This window comes from Opisthocomus hoazin, chromosome 2 (genome assembly GCF_030867145.1).
Source record: "Opisthocomus hoazin isolate bOpiHoa1 chromosome 2, bOpiHoa1.hap1, whole genome shotgun sequence".
In the NCBI taxonomy this organism is placed as follows: domain Eukaryota; kingdom Metazoa; phylum Chordata; class Aves; order Opisthocomiformes; family Opisthocomidae; genus Opisthocomus; species Opisthocomus hoazin.
Genome location: NC_134415.1, coordinates 89,836,215 through 89,851,460, shown reverse-complemented (window position 1 = coordinate 89,851,460; position 15,246 = coordinate 89,836,215).

Genomic DNA, 15,246 nt, shown 5'->3' with positions numbered 1-15,246 from the left:
GCTTTGTGATCTGCAAGTCAGTCTCACCCCACTGTGTAGTGTCTAAAATGCAATGAATACAATGTTCGGCTTTGAAATGTAGGCATTGATAGGGCTGGTGAGATAAATCAGGCTGCATTTAGGTTTTGTGTTGTGTACAGTTGTATTACATGATAGTTTTAAGAATTCACGCATGAAAGATGACGATTATACTTCTGTCCATCCCTGCTTTTGATCCTTTAACGCAATACGTGATCTATACACCCCACTGTCATTTTCAGCTCATCCTCTCTGTCCTCTCCCCACAGCCAGCAGTGGGAAGGCTGAGAAGTCGAAAGTTTCTGCTTGTTGGCTGCTGCTCTCCACTGCTGTGCAAATGTGCTGCAGCCAGCAGCTGGCTGAGAGGGCCATGGGCGTGCACAGTATCCTCATAGTTTCTTGAGTTTATATTTGCTTTATCTTCAGGCTCTCATTAAATCCTGGAAGACAGAAAGAGGCCCAGTCTTTCCCAAGAGAGAGGATCTTCCTACAGGGGGACAGAGGTGAAGCTTTTGAGCAACCCAGTCTCTCTCTACCACCAGCCAGTCCTTCTGAAGACCTCGAGCCTTCCCATCACCTTCCCTATCTCTTTTCTCCACTTTTCACTGCAGCTGTGAGTTTCTCTTTTCTTGTATTTCCCCCTAAATGCATTTCATCATTCAGTTTCCTTCACTTCCCTGCAAATGTTCAGGTATGTAATTTTTTTTACCTGAAAAATCAATTTGAGTATGCCACATTTATCTGTTGTGTTCAGAGTACACTTCCTCCAAGAGAGAATGTATTTTTTTCGGAAGGACAGCTAGATTTTTACAAGATACCATAATTCTCTTGAGCTTTCTCCTGTCGACGTGGTATGAATTGACCTGGCAAGCGTGTAGCACAGCCTCAATAACCATAACATACCCACCCAGATATGCTGGAGGACTAGAAATGACTCTGATGAGCTGGTCCATGCAGATACCATGGAATTCATCTGCCAAACATAACTCTAAAACCCCAAACAGAGTTTAAGGATCGTTTCCTCTGAGATCAGAAAGCCTGAGAGGTCTGGGCTGGGCTGGCTGCTGGCAGGAGGACATGCCAGGAAGATAAAAATGCAGTCTGAGACTCATGAACCGAGGCTTTTTATCTAATTTGCCGGTCCGCATCTGGTGTTTGACAGCCTGTCACAAGTACAGCCTCCTTGCTGCATGTGTCCAAAACTCCTCAGCCTCCCGCTTGCAGGACGGTGCCTTCCTGGGTGTTCAGTGGTAGTTCAGTGCTTAGCTATACGTTTCCGACCTGGCTGTGACTTAGGCAATTTAAGGTGAGTGTTTACACCGCTCCTTTGAGAGGTTCTTATGGTTTATAATTCATTTTTTAGTTCATTACCAGCTACCAGATTGGTTCAGTACCTGCAAGGCCTGCTTCTCCTGAGGTACCGTGGCAGAGTCAATGAGTGCCTTCCCCAAAGCACTGACTCGTGCGTTTTAGGACAGAAAGAACAAAAGTATGATACAGGCCACATGTGCACCAAGCATACCTTTTACGCTCTTCAGCAGCTACAGATCCCGAAGCCTGCAAGGTCTGTTCACATCTGCAGGGGGACGGTCTGTATCATTTGTGTCATTTTGCTTTCTTCATTTCTCAGTCTCCTTCACCAATTTAATGGCAAAGGTCTTCCCTTTTCAGGGACAGGTTCCCTAAATTTACCTACCCATATGGCAGCTTAGTTAATTACCCATCCACTTTCCCATAAAGTAGATCACAGATAAGATACTGTTTGCTTTTATATATATCTATATCTTCTCTCATAAGTTGGTAAAACAATCTTGTGGTCCCCAAGACAGCTATCATCACTGACTTCCAAGGGGAAAGGTTCAGACCCTTTGAAGAGAGACTCCAATATATGTGCAGGGTGGGGGAGATGGATGCATCTAAAAGCCAGACACGTGTGAGAGAAAAGAGTCAGTCCATTTGCTCTCCATACCCCAGGCTCTAAAGTTGCTGCTTCCAGTGCCCCATCCCTTTGTTGTATTCCTCCTGACCTGTGCCAGCTATTTCTCTGGCCTTCCCACATAGTCCCCATCCACAGTCCTCATTCATGCCAAATTATAGCCCTTCTTCCCTCACGGAAGGAAATCATTCTCTTGCAATGCCTTATTATTCTGCTGCTCTTCTACCACATGTCTATCTGCATGCATTTTATTAATTTAAAAATTATTCTCAATGTCCTTTGACCTCTTGTGCTGAAACTACATTTTCTCTGCATAAATGAAAACAGATGTCCCAAAGGCTTTGACACAGAACCTGAAGAGTTTTTTCCCGTTTTCGCCAAGGGTAGAATTTCACATTGATAATAATAGAAATCAAATTCAACAGCAGCCATATGACTTCTTGCTGCATGTTAGTTAACTTCACTAAAGAGAAAATGGCAACACAGGTGCCATTACTTTGTCCACAGAGGTAACTGTGATCAACTAGCTACGCCTGTGCAGAATTAAACTCCTATTTTCATGACTTCATTTTCACTCTTTATTTTTCGATAAAGAAATTCTATGTCTTTTGTTTATTTTTCTGACTACCATGCTGTCTGGAATAAATTTCAAAGCTCTGGAGAGCCATAGCTGGGTACACAAGAATGGATAAGTAGCACATTCATTGAAATTTCTGCCTTTAGGAAGTGTTGGGGTGAAGGGAGAGGTCAGGTGAGAACCCCCGGTTCTGGTGACCCCCCCATCTGGATCACATAGCCACCTTCCTCTGTACTCCTGTGAAAGGTGCCAGGTTTGATGGCAACGTCAGCGTACTTCAGAGCCTTCAGAGAAGGCAGCCTTCCAGCATAAAGGGGGTTTCCCTTCACTGCCCCTGAGGTGGCACCCAGTGAGAGGGCAACTTCCACACCTAAATATCCCTGAGGGTGAAACGGACACTTCTGTACAGGCAAGACCACCTGTTTTTATTCCTTCTCCCTGTGGCAACCCTGAAGATTTTAACCTGTATTGCTGTTATAACTGCTTACTCGCACTCTTCCCAGCTGCTGCATTTTTATATCGTTTTTAACACAAACATGCCCTACATTTCAAATACTGTGGGGACACCATGTGAAGATGTGGGGGGAAGGGTAAAAGTCATTTGGATCCAGTCTTGCAGTCTTGATCCAAATGCCAGCTTAGTCACAATTTTCTCAGGAAGGGCTTTGCTTACTTTTAGCATTACTGAGATGGTTGTGTGGGCTGAGCCCTAAGGAGGGTGAAGGACGGTGCTTTCCCTCTGGGCTGACGAAAGATGCTAAAGAAGGCAGAAAGCTGATACTTGATGACCAAAGGAAGGAGCTCTTTGGTCACTTAGAAACCTTTCTCCATATTGTCTTCCTCAGTTACAGCCAGTCCCCCTGACCTCACCTTTTAAGGCCCTCTAGCAAGTCTCCACCCTTCCTTAATTTTCTACTCCCAAGTCCCTTTCTTGCCAGAAATACACAGAGCATGTTTTACACACCCGCTATTAATCAGGAGCACATTCCGTAAGTTTTTGGTACACTTCCAGAGAGCGTTGACACCACTTAAACAAAGAAATAATGAGGAAAGAAAAGAATTAAGGGAGGAAAAAGTTAAAAAAAACTACATTACTACTGAAATAAAAGATGAAACGCACCATGTGCAATACAGAAGAACACTGGTACGTTTTAACACATGGAGTAACAGCAGCAGGTGTCTTTAAAGCATATGCATATAGCTTTAAGTACATGTACATATATAGCTAGAAGTAAAGGTCCCAGTGGGTGAGCAGCAGGGCAAGGCCAGTGCCAAGGCGAGGAGTCAGCAGGCTGAGCTCCCTGCAGTGGCTCCCTCGGGCGTTTCACAGGGCTGGTCCTGAAAGGACCCGTTGCAGGAGCAGAAGCCCATCACTCCTCGTCACAGCCTCGTCCAGAACCCACCCCTGTATCAGGTAGCTGGAGGGTATAATCACAGAGTAATTACCAGTGAGGGCCTAATTGCAAGTTAATTCTAAGGCAGTTATGTAAACAGATTAAATCAATCCTTCCCTGTATTTATTTTTCATTAGTTCACATGCAGACGCAACCACCCTTAGAAATTCCCCATCTGCTTTACTCTGCTGCTTCACTGAGGTGATGCCCACTGCTAATACCTGCTGTTGCTGATACCTGCGTCCGGCAGAGGCTTTGGAGAGCCCAGTGAGTCGGAATAATCTACAGGATGTCGTCAGGCAGCTTTGGGGAAAGGCTCCGCAGATGGAAAACACAGGCAGCAGCAGCTGAATCTGTATTTGTGGCTCAGTATAATATGTTTATTTTAAGTGAACCTCAGGCAGTAATTTATTAGGCTAAAATATTGTTGAATTATGGTTGTACTGTTGAGTTAGAACACTGAAAAGATAGCAAGCAAGAAAGAATAGAGGCAAACAAAAAAAGTCAATGTTTGGGGTTGTTTTCAGCTTGTGTTTTACCAAAAAGGCAGCTGGAAGACTACAACAAAATAGATGAGGCAAGAAGCCTCCGTTTCTAAAAGAAAACATCCGGAGTGTATTTTGTAAAACACAAACTTATGACCTATTAATTACTGTGTCCCTGGGGTTTTAAAGATATAGAAGAACATTATTTCCTACTGTGAACTTATGAACTTAGGAGGAAATTGCAACAACTAGGAGTAAAACTGTATGTTGTCGCTCTGTATCCTGTGTTTTTATCAGAGGATACACAGTGTAGAATACGCCATAAATTGAGGGCCTAGCAGTTAGACGCCCACGTCTAACCTCAGCCTCAACTTAACAGTCAGCAAACAGAAAAGGGCACGTTCATGTCTTGCAACTATTTGTACAGGTTTGGAGGAGGTTATGAAGAGCTCTTGTTTCTTAGAATTTCACTCGTTTGTCTAGGCTGGTACCTGTCATTGTCAGTACTAACCTCGTCACAGCATAGAGAAGATAGGTGCCGGGTCCTTCACCTCCAAAGAAATCTCCTCTAAGCTCTGAGAGAGTGGTGTAAAACCTGATGCTTTTTCATGTCTCCTTCAAACTCTTCTTTTTTGTATATTTGTAATAAAATTGGTTAACTCTGGTATTCATAAAAATGGAACATAAATAAATTGCAATGCTTTTCAGGCATGCTGGATTTTAGCTTTGGTGATATTTTGCAGCAGCACATTCCGTAGACTATATGCCCATTAAGTGACAAATTCATTTTAAAAAGGATTAACTGCTACCTGAATGTACAGCCAACCTATACGGCATAAAGACAGACATGACTCAATTGGCAAAAATATTTAGGAAAACAGAACAAGTCCTTTCAAAGTCTCTTTTGTATCCTAATTGTTGAAATCAAGTTATTTTTAACATACCATCTCATTCTACATGAAGTTAAACTAATCAAATTGTATTCCTGGACTGTGCCCATACTGTATGGTTAGTGTGTTGTTAGTGTGGCCAGCAGGTCAAGGGAGGTTCTCCTTCCCCTCTACACTGCCCTAGTGAGGCCTCATCTGGAGTACTCTGTCCAGTTCTGGGCTCCCCAGTTCAGGAAAGATGAGGAGCTACTGGAGAGAGTCCAGCGGAGGGCTACAAGGATGGTGAGGGGACGGCAGCATCTGTCCTATGAGGAGAGGCTGAGAGAGCTGGGTTTGTTCAGCCTGAAGAAGAGAAGGCTGCGAGGGGATCTAATAAATGTTTATAAATATCTGAAGGGTGGGTGTCAGGAGGATGGGGCCAAGCTCTTTTCAGTGGTGCCCAGCCACAGGACAAGGAGCAATGGGCACAAACCGAAGCACAGGAAGTTCCGTCTGAACATGAGGAAGAACTTCTTCCCTCTGAGGGTGACGGAGCACTGGAACAGGCTGCCCAGGGAGGTTGTGGAATCTCCTTCTCTGGAGATATTCAAGACCTGCCTGGACAAGGTCCTGTGCAGCCTGCTGTAGGTGACCCTGCTTCGGCAGGAGGGTTGGACTAGATGACCCACAGAGGTCCCTTCCAACCCCTACCATTCTGTGATTCTGTGATTCTGAGACAGTTGGACAACTGAGTGCCTTTAACCTCTTCCTGTCATACAGGATTCTCCCTGCCAGAGAGTTTAAATATAGCTCCAGAATGCTAATGGTTTGGGAGAGCTTTGACTTCAGCTTGTCCCTGTTTTCTACATGTTGAGTTAAAAGGTCTGAAAAGTACAAAATGTTTAAAAATGAGTAGGAGGGATTAAAAATCATGATGGATCTTGTGTAAAGTGTTTTAATTGTACAACTGTCATCTAAAAACAAATGGATATTTAGCCTACTGTACTTTGAGAGGTTTGCCCCCGATTGGTGGGAAAGCATATCCTTACACTCCGCAGCCTCAGCCAAGCATACACATTGTACTCATAACTGAACTGAACGGTCACATGGATTTAAATTGTAAAAATTTGAACAGATGAGAAAGACTAAATGATCCATACTGGATAATTAATTTGTTATATTGTTCTACAAACAGGACGCTAAGCAGACTTAAGATAACTTGTTCTGCTCACCAGGTGGCAAATAGTAGTTTTGCATTATCTGTCCATAAATTTAGTGAACACATGCCAGCACCGTGAGTTGCACAACCGTGTTAGTCAACAAGCAGAGCTCAGGGCAGTACCTGAACTGCCCGTACATTGTGCCTCACAGAATTAAATTTTATCCAGGTTTAATTTTCCTTTATACTTTTGGAAGGATTTATGTGCTTTTTGTTTAAGGAAAGTTCTGGAAAAGGCCAGATACAATAGAGAAAATTGGTGGAATTTACAAAAATAGCTGGTGAGGAGAGTAAGGACACGATGTTATAGCAATAACACAATTTAGAGATTTTTCCCATTGAAATTAGCAGTAATACAAATAGATGGTGTATACCTTAAAGCAATTATAAAAGGAGAGAGGAAGAATATGATAATTACTTTTGTGTCTGTGGTGCTTGTTGAAAGTACCAGACTATATTTTTTTCTCTGGAGAATGAAGACATTTTTTCTTAAGTATCTATTCAAAATAAAAAGTGCTCCTGTGGAATCAATACCCAGCCTCGCTCCAGAGAAGACATTGCTCGGGTTTAATTTGGGTCTTTCGACTCACTCAAACCTTGGAGTTTCTGCCAATCTGCAAAGTAATCACGCTGGAGAGTCTTGTGATAGAGGCACCTGCTGCTAGGGAACCCAGATTAACATTACCGGCACATATTGAGTAGGCTACAGAACAGCCAACACATACTAATGATGCCTGGGCTGCTAAGTCAGCTGGCAGCCTCGAGACGCCCCATTGTCAGTCCCCTGCCCTCTGCAGTCCCCGCTGCTTCCCAGTACCAGCGCAGGCTCTCCTTGCCAGGGCAACTTTAGCCTCTCTTTTATTTATTTTTTTATTTATTTATTCCAAAGTAGGTCACTCCATGCCATCTGTTGACACTTAAAAGCCACAGAAGTTTCCAGATTCCCTATGGTATCCTGCAGTTTGACATGTGTTTTTAATACCCTTTTGCTCTGCCTAGCTCTTCTCTATACTGAGAGCGCTAATCACAAGAGTGCATTCAATCAAATAATGTTTTTAGCAACTGAGTGCAGGTCTTCGAGTTCTGTACTAGAGGTGAGTACAGCTGAGTGGGGTGGAAACGCAACAAGAAGGCCCTGATTTTTTTGCTTATGGTGAATCCTGGGCAACACTGCTTTCAGCAAAGAGATGCTCATGGCTGGTCTACTTTCTGCTTCTCCAGCAGCCTTGTTGAAAGCTTAGGGAAGCAATCAGTCCTGGATGGGTATATGGTGGGTCTTGTCAGGCTCCCAGGTAAATTTGCTTTTCTTGTTTTCCAGTGGTGAGCATGTGACATAAAGAGCATTTCATGTCCACGGTTTTGTCTCTCACTTCCTTCCACTGTACCCTCCCATAAGCCTGTTGAGTACGAATTACCCACACACTGCAAGGATGATTTTTTTTTTTTAATAGTGTTCTTGATTTGAAGTGGTGACATTGAAGTTACCCACAGGTAGATCTCTGAAAAGGCGCCTCTCCACGTGGGTGAACATGCAGCATTGATAAGGAGAGGGGAGGTCACATGCATGTGATACAAAACATACATAAAACACACTACAGAGCACACAAACACCTGCTGGTGCATGAACATTGTACTTCAGAATGTAGGAGATGATTAACTTTTTAATTATAGAAACCAGCCCTGACCACCTTGCTACTAACTGGATGCTGTTTGAGGTATACCCATCTTCCACCTGTTAACAGTGAGCCACCTCTGTCTTCTGTTTCATGAAAAGATTTGGGACAGTAGAAGAAGAGTCAGATCTCTAGAAAGTATAAATGCACAGACAAGTCCTGAGATTTATAATAAACTATGAAAAGGTAATAATCTTACAAAGTACCTGAACAAACCGCAACTGAGGGTCTCTATGATGTGCCTGAAACCAAAAGAGATAGCTTAATTCTAGGCAATGATGAGCAGGATGGCGTAGCTAAAGATCAAGCTCTCTTGGACTAGAAACAACTAGAACACATTACCTAAGTTTGCCAGATGTCATTGGGCAACGTGTGACTTCATCTCAAAATCGTTTTAACCGTTAGTTGAAAGCAAAATAGATTGGACTAGTTTGTTCAGTAATACAGTCTGACCACAACTGTTTGCAACTTCCAGTACTTTTTTATGGATCTCTGGATACATTGGATGTCCTAGTTTCCTCAGATTTTAAAAACGTAAAACCATACTTGTTTCATTTCACAGTGATGTACATGACTGCACATGTTCAAATGACACAAAAACTCTGGCAAAGTTCTGCTCGTGACATTGAAGTGAAAAAATCCAACAGCCTTCTCGTGAGTTATTCATATGCACAAGTTCAGCAAAGTTTATTGTAATGTAAACTAGAAATACGATTCTTTTTAATAGCCCTGCAGACAAATACAGTTTTTCCTTTTTCACTTACCTGCTTATTTTTTCCAGAAAACTGATATAAACTCAAACAAATCTACAAATTCGCTATACTCGTAAACCTCTCCTTGCCAGCAGTAAGCCCAGGAGTGTATGTGGTGAGTGCAAACATATTCTGTCAGTGTTTATTTAAGTTTCTGATATCACATAAATTAAATATGGACTTAAAAAAAAAAATTGTGTGTCATAATAGCTATTACCAGCACCTTATTAGTTTGTATATTCCCACTGTGAATAGATGAAGTATGGTTTTGCAAATATTTATTTGGAAATTTCTACCTTAAGCAAATAATTGTTATTAACGAAGACCCATAAGGCTTCTTGTTTTTGTATTTGCATGATTAGTACAAATCTGTTCAGTAATAGGAGTAAAAATATGACTCTTTATAATGTAATTTCCTAAGCTGTTATGGAAAATGTCAACACTTAATACAAGTGTATTTATGATTATGCAATGTTTCATACTTCAGATTTAAAAAATTAATAACAGAAAAGCTTTGGGGGTAAAGAGATTTGCAATTAGGCACAGTAAGCTCCTCAGTACCACTAAATCCACAACAAAGTACTTAATAGTAATTTCTGATGCCTTAAAGAAGTAATCCATTTAAGATTTCTGTGGATTGTAAATATATCACAATTTTGCTGTCTATCTGTAAAGTAGTATACTCATATGAAAAAAGCTAGAGGCTTTCACATATTTTTAATGAGATAAAAATCTCCATCTATGTTTAAACTGAAATTAAAAAATAGACATTTGAATACTGAATTGGTCACTGCTGTCTGTTTAACCCATAAACAGATACTGTCTGTGAACAAACAGCTGTAGTGCTTTAAAGAGTCAGCAGATTAAAAATAAAGATATGTAAGAGCTGCAAAACACTTTTTTTTCCTCCAAGGGATTAAAAGAGCTGGGGTCTGACTATGTTTCTGTTTGAATCAATAGCAGAATTAAACTTTATTTCTAACAACACAGGATGTCACTATAAATAAGTGGTGGCATATATACGTTAGTAAAGGGGCATTTTAACATCAGGAAAGATCAGACTTTTTTCATTACTTAGAAAAGTTTAGCACAGGCTAGAGTTCGTTTTCGACATACATTTGCATTGTCATAAATATTAAAAATATTATCAACCTTTTTTAAAATTGACAGAGGAGAGCAGCAATTAAACGTGTGAAGGTTTGTGTAACAGTCTTCTACTTTCTCTTTCGCTGTGTAAAGATTTAACAGGGCAAACACTTGGTCTGATGAATAGGTAGAGATGGATTAATTGTCTCTTAGGGGTAGTGGGGGAGATTAACGACGACGTGCAAAGTGCCTGCAGTTTCTGACCACTGTACGCCTGCCTGTTTTCTGCGCGGTTGTTTACTGCGCTGTCCACACCGCAAGCGGTCGGTGAGTCCGCCGGCGAACGCACAGCGGCAAAGCCAGCAGCAGCTGCCGGTGCGTGTGCTCCCGTCCTTCCTGAGGGCTGAGGCAGCTCGCTCCTCAGGCTGTAGGACCTGCCAGCAACAGAGACTCAAGCGTTGCATCTTATCATCACTTTTTCCTTCCCCTCTGTTCGTGTTTAGAGCCCAGTTAGTAAGTCATGCTATGAAATGAATCACTGAATTTACCTGACTTTAAATAAGCAAAATCTGCATTTTAGAGGGAGAAAGGAACTAGACATCTAAGACACAATCAAATAACAAAGCCCCTAACAGAACAAATAAAGGCTCATAGCATCAGTAATGGAGCAGGTGTAACATCACGTGTCTTGACGGGACATCTATGCGATCAGGCCATTTTCAAAACAAAACTTTTCAAGTGGGGATAGCTTTATGACAGTAAGGATGCTGCTACTACAGAAATGATACAAAAGTAACATTTGACCTGTAGTATAATGTGAAATACATGACCATATTGTAGGTTAAATAGATACGTAAATTTAATGGTGTAAGAAACAAAAGGGCATAGTTGAGGCAATATTTTCTTATTGGAGGAGTGGGAGGGGTTCAAAGCATTTTTCTCCGAGGTAAGATCTCTCATACTTGACACTTTCCTTGCTGTTACGAAACTAAATGTTTGAATATAGAAGAGAGAGCAAGCAGTCAGTAAGCGTTGTGTGTTAAGAGTATTGGATATCAGTACCACCAGAGATTTAATTCTCTGTTTGCGTTCTGCTGTGCAAACTTCAAGGAGCCCCACAAAAGCTAATAGGTTTCATGTAACTCTTCAGAGAGCCAAACCAAAGAAAGAAATGCGAGTTTATCTAGCTCTGTCTTTTAAACAGCTACCTGCCCTAATTGGCAATACTTAACTCAGGCAATCTTTGAACTTTTCCTGATGTTAACTAATGTTTCTTGTCAAAAAAATCACACCCCAGATGGAAAAACAGCAATAATACAGAATACAACTAACTCCTCACTGCATTCTTGCAGCTGTCAGAGTACAAACAAAATCTGCAGCAGATACAAGAGCCCTGTTTTGTTCAACCAGTCTAAAGCCAGCAAAGCTTATATCAGTCTCTGGGGCTAATGGTGCATGAAAGGGATTGTTTTGAAAATAACTGTGTCAGTTTAAAATATTACTGCCTCTCTCCCAGAGGATACCACCCACACAGCGGAGTCAGCAGACTGAAAACACAGATAATTCTAAGCTGCTTCAGGATAAAGTCCAGTGTTTAAAGAATAAAAAGCCAAGGGGGGTGGGGGCAGCTTGAGTTAAGCTCTTGCACTTTGTACAGAAACAGCTCAGAGACCCTTGTGTCTCCTTCTGCCACCAGAGCTGGGGCAGGCATCTTTGGCAGGCTCAAAGAGCTGCGGGCAGTGGCATCTCAAACAGACACAGCTGCCTTCTCAGTGAACGTATCTGAGCTCTAAGCACGGCTTTTGCCTTGCCCTTTTGGGTACAGGTTCACAGCACTTGGACAAATGGTGAGGTCTGAATCACTAAACCAAACAGCTAACACACAGGAGACTCGGAAAGGGAGATGAAAAAGGTCCTGAGGAATAAACATGCTATGTGAGGAATTTCTGATTTAATTCCAAATTTTGTACATGATGTAACCAAATCTGAGGGGAACATTAAGCTCATATTTTCTGACTCGGTCTGCTCTGGACAATGAAGTTTTGACCACACTATGATTAACTCTAAAGTGGTGGGAATGGTACATCTACAGGGAGAAGGCTTTGCTTTTCTGAATCCACCTATCCTGCATTTATTTTCCCTTGATAACAAATGTATGAGACATAGTGGCATTGATCCATTAACGGTTAAATAAGACAACATGCTTCAGTGACTTAAGCCACTTCTCTCTCTGAGATCTTTAAAAACCTTCTGCTTTATGGTGATACTGATATTGCGATCTGACCAAAGAAGCCCTTACCACGCTTTCTTTTTAAACATACAACCCACTTTCACAGCATAGTATGTCTTGATATGTATTTCATAGTATGAAGCTGTTTGTAAACCAGACTGGAATGTTATTTTAGGCCAGTCAGTGTACAGCTCCTACACACAGCAACAGCCTACTTTTGTTTTTAATACTCACTGTGCTATTGTTTCTAAAGCTTTGGATTTTGGCTTGAAATCCAGGCCACCCTGAATTTAACAGCGAAACTTTCACCGAGTTCAGTCTGATCTGGATTTCAACCTAAATGCCTAATGTTGCTAATGTGGGACGTGGTAAACTTGATCATCAAGTTTTTTATGGCCACAACAGATGTTCCTTCTTTTAGACCAATGGAAAGCTACTGAACCTCATCCACCCTCTAAAACAAAAATACAAGCATTTGTTTACAGCTTGATTCCAGGAATATGAATTGAATTAGCAGCTGCGAAGTTTGTTCTTGTTTACTTACAAATAAACATACCCACAGTTCTTGCTTCTCCCAAAGAACCACAATGTTGCCTAGATTGTATTTCCTCTATATAGAAACAGTATTTTTAGCAGTCTAATACTGTATTATAATGTTTAGCACAATAAAAATATCATAGCATTTTTGACCTTGTTTTTAAAAAAAGCATTAATTTTTTTTTGTTTCGTAGACCAGAACAACATGTTTCAGATATATATTTTGTATTTTGTAGACTTATCATTTAGATTGACTATAACACAACATTCTCACAATCATAACCCAAGGCACAACCTATAGAAAATGAAGATACTGAATATAAATGTTTTCTTCCTACTGGTGACATTCAATGAATTTTCTTACTGGCATAAAATGTTGAAAGACTGGTGTCTTCTCCTAAAGTAGGAGAAAAAATATGATAGTGTAATAGCTGTGAACTGAAGCTTTCTAAGATAAGGAACAAGAAAATTATTGCTTGATTTCAAAGGTACCATCCCATCTATGGGGTAAATACCCGATAGTTCTTCCACACAAACAGTTAACACATATTGAGGGGGAGACAGAATAGGAACAAGACTAGGAAGGCAAGGGCTTTGTACGAAAGGAATAGAAGCCTCATTTAGAGTGCACACATTCCTTATGAATAAAAATACACCTTTTCCTTTGTCTTTCCCAAACTGGTCTGATTTCGGGAGCCACAGCACTGTTTTTATTGCGGCAGAGAAAAAAATTATTGTGGCCTTGCTTAGTCTTCAGCTTACGTGAAGTTGTTCCCTTGCTTTGCTCACCACCAAGACCCCCTCTCTGCCTTGATAACATGCTACAGCTGCAAATTAATTTTTCATCAGTGGGATGTCCTCAACAGTGATGGTCCCAGCAGCTCTGTCAGGGTGGGCTTTACCAGAGCAGCTGAGCTGACTGAGCAGCTCGCTGCTCCCACACAGCCAGTCTCACTACATCCTCCTTGCCCCAGCACTTCTCAGAACTTTTCCCAATTTAGCTCACTAAAATAACATGAAATTACCCAACGTTTTTCATAAGCTATTTTTGTGCCATTTTAGTCAATTGCATCAGCTCAGGTAAAGGTCCAACAAATACCAAAGACACCATAGCGTGTGGCAGGAGTTTTTGGCTGGGAGAGGAAAAATCATGGTGGAACCGGGGAAGACCTTTTTGGAAGCAGAGAGCTCTCATGTGTCTTGTGAAACCGCATCCAGCTGAAAAATATCCATCTTTGTTTCTGAGCTGATTTTTACTGACTGAATTAGCTCGTTGAAGACGACGTGGTTGCCAGACCCACACAAGAGAAGCAGCAACAGGAACACGTGCCAGGAGGTACGGAGGGAGGCTCCCCCCTGCCAGCAAGTCCAGGCTCTGCCTGGCCTCCTCATGTGCCGTGCTCCTGCGCAGAGGAAGAAGAGTTTTCTGGCAGTACTGTGGTTTCTCTGCTTCAAAGGATAGTGAAGCCCTTTGAAGCATCTCTTCTCTGTGACAGGACAAGGAGCAATGGCTTTAAACTAAGGGAGGGTAGATTTAGACTCGATATAAGGAAGACATTTCTTACCATGAGGGTGGTGAAATCCTGGCACAGGTTGCCCAGAGAGATAGTGGAGGCCCCATCCCTGGAAACATCCAAGCCCAGGTTGGACAGGGCTCTGGTCTAGTTGAAGATGTCCCTGCTCACTGCAGGGGGTTGGGCTAGACAACCTCTAAAGGTCCCTTCCAACCCAAAGCATTCTATGATTCTATGATTCTTCGATTAATTGCTGTGATGTCAAGGTGCCCACCCGTTTCATATACTTTGCTTACTGTATTCTTTGGATTTGTCCTTTAAATGTTTTCTGTCGCCTACCGTTACTGACTGACATGCTGTGAAGGCAGTTTAACAGTCTTACAGGCCTAAGATGTACCCAAGGAGGGTATCTAGCTGAACAGCCAGCCTCTGAGGGTTGTGATCAGCAGCAGAAAGTCCAGCTGGAGGCCAGTCACTGCTGGTGTACCCCAGAGGCCCACACTGGGTCCAGTACCATTGAGCATCTTCATTAGCCACCTGGACAGTGTATAGATGATACAAAACTAGGAGGAGCAGCTGATAGACCAGGGGGTTGTGTTGCCGTCCAGATGGACCTGCACAGACTGGAGAAATGGGCTGGAAGAAATCTCACAAAGTTCAACAGAGGACAGCACAAAGTCCTGCCCCTGGGGAGGAACAGCCCCTGGCACCAGGACGTGCTGGGGGCCAACCAGCTGGGAATGAGCTTTGCTGAGAAGGACCTGGGGGTTCTGGTGGACACCAAGCTAAGCGTGAGGCAACAGTAAGTCCTCATGGCAAAGAGGGCAAGAGCACTCCAAGGTGCATTAGTAAGAGCATTGCCAGCAGGTTGAGGGAGGTACAGCACTGGTGAGGCCGCATCTGGAGTCCTGTGTCTGGGTCTGGACTCCTCAGTACAAGGAAAATATGGAGCTACT